The 6,012-nt window shown below is 38.5% G+C and overlaps 1 pseudogene; it reads left to right on the top strand.

Annotated features, from left to right (window-relative positions):
* Positions 1-1,231: 1,231 nt before the first annotated feature.
* Positions 1,232-1,961, top strand: LOC111165281 (ferritin light chain pseudogene; annotated as a pseudogene).
* The last annotated feature ends 4,051 nt before the right edge of the window (positions 1,962-6,012 follow it).

Genomic DNA, 6,012 nt, shown 5'->3' with positions numbered 1-6,012 from the left:
AGCTGCTACAATGAGAAGCCCGTGCACCACAACGAAGAGTAGCCCCCCGCTCACCGCAATTAGAGAAAGCCCAGGCGCAGCAACAAAGACACAATGCAGACAAAAATAAATAAATTTAGGGGAAAAAAAAAAGACTCAGCGCTTTCACTGCCGGGGGCCCTGGTTCCATCCCTGGTGGGGGAACTAAGATCCCACAAGCCCTGTGGTGTGGCCAAAAAAAAAAGAAAAACAAACAAACAAAAAGTTATGGCCAAAAAGAAAACTCACAGTAGCAAAAGTTATAACCAGTCAAGCTAGGTAGGAAAAAAATTGCTAATTAGTTGAGTCTTTGTCAAAAAATATATATGAAAAAAAATTGACCTTCAGACAAATAATTTCAGTAAAATAAAAATTTTAATTGGAAAAAGAAGTAAATATATTGCACAGAAAATTGTTGATGACATTATATTTGGTTTACTAACTTCCCCTCTCTATGCAAAACCACAGAAAACTCATGTCAATAACCTAGCATGAATCTGACCATGTATTTCTCCATATTTATATAATCTCACACCTTCATATTCAGAGTGGGGGAAGCTTTTCATTGTTTCTCTTATAAAAATTGAATCATATTATCTTTTCTTGACTTTTTAAAAAATAGTTATTTATTTATTTTTTGGCTGCATGGGGTCTTTTTTTAAGATTTTTAGAAATTCCATGTAATGTCTGAAACATTTATATTAACATATTTCCATACAAATAACCCAAAGAAAGTTTAGTATTAGTTGGTTTTTTGTTTGTTTTTTTATACTGCAGGTTCTTATTAGCCATCAGTTTTATACACACTAGTGTATACATGTCAATCCCAATCGCCCAATTCAGCACACCACCATCCCCACCCACTGCCGCGTTCCCCCCTTGGTGCATGGGGTCTTTGTTGTGGCACGCGGGATCTTTCGCTGTGGTGCGCGGGCTCAGTAGTTGCACCCGAGGCATGTGGGATCTTAGTTCCCCGACCAGGGACCGAACCAGCGTCCCCTGCATTGCAAGGCGGATTCTTAACCACTGGACCTCCAGGGAAGTTTTCTCTTATAAAAATTGAATCATATTATCTACATTTCCTGGCACCTTGTTTTTCTCACTTAACAATATCTTAGTCTTGCAGTGCACTCGGCAGTCCCCGGCTCTGTCTCTTACTTCCGCGGTGTTTGACCAGATTAGACCCAGCAACGCCCCTTCCTCCAGCCTCCAACCACCCTCCAACCCTTTTGCCAGTCGCAACCTCGGGAACCAGCCACTCAGCTATCCTCGGCCTCCAGGACCGGCTAACACCATTTTCTGAGCTTAGCTCCTTATTACCCGTTAACATGAGCTCCCAAATTCGTCAGAATTTTTCCCCTGGGGTGGAGGCCGCTGTCCATCGCCTGGCCAACGTGCCCCTCCGGGCCTTCTACACTTACCTCTCTCTGGGCTTCTATTTTGACCGCGACAATGTGGCTCTGGAGGGCATGGTCCACTTTTTCCATGAATTGACAGAGCAGACGCACGAGGGCGCCCAGCGTCTCTAGAAAATGCAAAACCAGTGCGGCTGCCACGCCCTTTTCCAGGACGGGCAGAAGCCATAGCAAGATGAGTGGGGTAAAACCCAGGACGCTGTGGAAGCCGCCGTTCTCAGGGAGAACCTGAACCTGAACCTGAACCAGGCCCTTCTGGATCTGCATGCCGTGGGTTCTGCCCGCGCAGACCCCCACCTCTGTGACTTCCTGGAGAGCCACTTCCTAGATGAGCAGGTAAAAGCCGTCAAGAAGATGGGCGATCACCTGACCAACCTCCGCAGGCTGGCTGATCCCCAGGCTGGGCTGGACGAGTATCTCTTTGAAAGGCTCGCCCTCAATCGTGACTAGCGAGCCTCTGGAGCCCAGCGGCCTCTGAGGAGCCCCTCTGGCGTCAGGGCTTCTGCCTGCAGTCCCGTCTCTGCAGCTTCTCACAGCTTTTTTTTTTTTTTTTTTTTTTTAGCGGTACGCGGGCCTCTCACTGTTGTGGCCTCTCCCGTTGCGGAGCACAGGCTCCGAACGCGCAGGCTCAGCGGCCATGGCTCACGGGCCCAGCCGCTCCGCGGCATGTGGGATCTTCCTGGACCGGGGCATGACCCCGTGACCCCTGCATGGGCGCGCGGACTCTCAACCACTGCGCCACCAGGGAAGCCATCTCGCAGCTTTTTAACTGCCCTGGAGCCCTCTCCCAAGCCTTGGACCAAATGGGAAAAATAAAGCTTTCTGTAGCCAAGAAAAAAGAGAGAGAACAAAAAAACACAGTAGCTTACAGAAATCCTTTCAAATCAGGATGGGTTCATTTGTATAAAAGAAAGTCTTCAAGAGAACGCTAGGTTGAAGAAAAGATATATTTTTATTTTTAGAAGAAGTTGCCAGATCTCTTTCCAAAAGGACTGAAATAATTCATATTTCCTTTGGCAAAGTATGCAAGTACCTTTTTCTCTACATCCCAGTAGTTGGCACTACTGTTTCTTTCTAACAATCAGGTAGAGGTAATGAATAACCTCATTATTACTTTAATTTGCATTTCTCTAACTACTAATGAATTTGAGCACCTTTTCGTATGTTTACTGGCAACTGAATTTGCTCTTCCACAAAATGCCTATTTATATGACTGGGCCATTTTTTATGAGATAGTTTATCTTTTGCTTGCCTTGTGTAAGAGTTCTTGGTATATTTTCATAACAAATCTTCTACCTGTCACTTGCATTACATTTTTTCCAAATTCGTCGTTTGTCTATTGACTTTGCCCATGATATCTTCACCATACAAGAGTGTGAATTTTTATATAGTTAAATATGATTAAGCTTCTGCTTAAAAGGGTCTTTCCTCATCACTAGCAATTCTCATAAAATCCGGGAATGTAGTCTCCCAGAATATCTTGCAAGATATTATAGTTTAATTTTTTTATATTTAGTTTTTACATCTATCTTTAATTATCTATTAAAGGTAGATATAAAAACTATTTATTTATTTATTTTATGTTATTTTACTTTTTATCCAAAATGTGTTTATTAGGATGGTTTCCCATTCATCTTGATTCTGGGGGCTTTTAGTGCTACTTCATACACAAGATAGGGGGTCCAAGTTTTTCTTCCAAATGGATAGCCAGCTTTGCCAGGATCATTCATTATAAAATGTATCCTTTTCGCACAGAACTAAACTACAAATTTTCTAATATAGATGATGCTTATACATTTCAGGATCTATTTCCAGATTATTTATTTTATTCTACTGATCTAGTTACCTATTCCTATGCCAATACAACATTTAATTTATAGTGTGTTCTGACATCTTGTAAATCGTCTCTCACTAGTCTTTTTATCATATTTTTCTGCACCATCTTTGGGCATTTATTTTTCTATATAAACTTTAATATTATTTTATTGAATCCTCCTCACTCCAAAGCCACTGGAATCCTAACTGCATTAAAAAATGCATTAAATTCATATATTAATTTTGGAAGAATTAGCCATTTTAATATTGTCTTCCCATCCAAAAACATGGTATTTCTATTTGTTCATATCTTGTTTTGTGTCCTTCTATAAGACACACAACTTCTAATGAATTATTTGCTTCATATAAGTCCTATACCTTTCTTGTTAAATTTCTTTTTATTTTATACTTTTTTGTTATTATTTTTTTAACATTTCCATTTGTAGCTGTTTATTTTTATAATAGATAAAAATTGCTGATTTTTATATATTTATCTTGCAGCTGGACAGCTAGCCAAATTATCTTATTAATTCTAAGAAGTTTTTTACTACAGCTTCCTGGATTTTCCATGTATATAATCATATGGTCAGAAAAAGAGATTGTTCTTCTCCTCTTTCCCAGTATTTTTACCGATTATTTTATCTGTTTATTATATCTGCAAGAACCTCCAAGACAACGTTAAATAATAATGGGGAGAGTAGGCATTCCTGTCTAGTTCTTGGTTTGAACTGAAATGGTTTTACCATTTTACCATGTAGGATAATATTTGCTGTTCATTTCTGATAAATAATCTTTATTTTATTCAGAGTATTTTTTAGGAATAGTTGATAAATTTTCAAATGTCTTTTCAATTGATAAGTTGATTTTTTTTTCTTTAGCTTGTTGATTAATGGATTATGCTGATAGATTTCCAGTACTGAACTATATTTGCATTCTTGGAATAAACTGTACTTCTTTTACTACTCTTAGATACATTAATAGAATCTATTTGCTAATATTTTAGAAAGTTTGCATCTACATTCATACGTGATCATTGTCTATGACCTAGACTAGTTTATAAAACATTTGAACTATGTATTCTTTAAAAATAAGGAAAAAAACTCAATTGTGAATCTGTCTGGTCCTGTTGCCTTCTTCAATCTTAGCTTTTTAATCGCTTTTCCAACATCATGTTTGGTAATTGGTACATTTATATTTTTCACTTCAGTTTATTCCTTTGGGGAATTTATATGTACAGTTATTTTAATCTCCATGATTTCCAATTTTACATACTTTTTCGTCTCTTTTTTCTTTAATCTTAGAACCAGGGTTTGAACTCAAGTCTTTCTGCTTCCAGCCTGAGTCCTCATGCCACGGCTCCATATTATGCCCTTAGAGGTTAATTAAGGCTGAATCCATAAATGTAAATTATTTTGACTTGTTTGATTAAAACAATCAGTCAACTGCAAAAGTTAGATTTATACAAATTTTAAATTATTCTAATTTTTACTTAAGATAGCTATCTTGGCATAAGCAGAATCATCAATAACATGGTCATGCTTGGCAAGATCTCAGGGAATTTGAATTGTCTTCATTTAGCAAGGAGACTCGTTGTTTCCTTCATCCTAAAACTAGTTTTTGACCAGCACCAATAATTTCCATAGAAGAAAGTGAAACCCACTTTATCTGAGACTATGATTACTATTTAATTCTTGAAAATGATGTTCAAACTAACATGAAATTTCATTCACTTTAATAAAATACTACCTATTTAGGAAGAAGCTTTACTGTTATCTCTAGGGATATATTAATATCATTAAAAAGAACATACGGTTGAGAAAGTTGCATGTACATTTATAATTTTGTTCCCTTCTGAATATGAAAGACTATTTAATTAAGATTATTACTATCTTTAAAGCTTTTTCTCAAAGGAAATGTTCTTCATTCTAAGCTACATATCTTCTTTGGGGGGAAAAAAAGGAATTTTAAAAGAAATCCTGAAATACTCTGAGTGCATATGCTCTGGTTATACCCAAAGGAGGACTTCGTTTCTCCTTCCCTCATTATATTTCTGTAGTATAATATAAATCAGGGTTGCTTGCATGTGCTTGCTTTCTTTCTCTCTCAGTGACAATTTTTTTCATGAGCCAACTGGAGAGATAAACCAATTCTTCATATAATCCAGGCAAAAACAAAAGAAAAGAGTTGGGGGGGTGCCAGGCAGGAGGGTACAGAAAAGTCCACCCTCTGGACTTGGACATGGACACATGTTATTGCTCAGACATCCGTTTTGCTTTGTCCTCAGTATAAACATTTTCTCTGCCTTCACGGTCAATCTACTTCAATTAGTCCCATGCTCTTCTGTTACCCTTCCACCACAGAGTTCCACTTCCTGACTTCTATTGTCCTATGTATAATCTGGTCTCTGCTAAAACTGTTCTCCCAAAGGCCACCTTCCCTGTGGCAAGTGGAACTGTGCCCCACCCCCCCAGAAAAATTCATATGTTGCAGTTCTAACCCCCAGTATCTCAGTATGTGACCTTATTTGGAAATAGGGTTCTTGTAGATATAATTAGTTAAGGTGAGGTCATCCTGGAGTAGGGTGGGCCCTAATCTAATATGACTGGTGTCCTGATAAAAAGGGGAAATTTGGACACAGGCATGCACACAGAGAGAATGCCATCTGATGACAAAAGCAGAGATTGGGGTGTTGTGTCTACAAGCTAAGGAATGGCAAGATTGCCAGCAAATCACCAGAAGCTAAGGGAGAGGCATGTAACAGATT

Source organism: Delphinapterus leucas, chromosome 7 (genome assembly GCF_059928025.1).
Source record: "Delphinapterus leucas isolate spDelLeu-1000000601 "Yukka" chromosome 7, BTC_Dleu_Yukka2, whole genome shotgun sequence".
NCBI lineage: Eukaryota > Metazoa > Chordata > Mammalia > Artiodactyla > Monodontidae > Delphinapterus > Delphinapterus leucas.
This window is presented reverse-complemented; position numbering and strand designations above follow the sequence as displayed.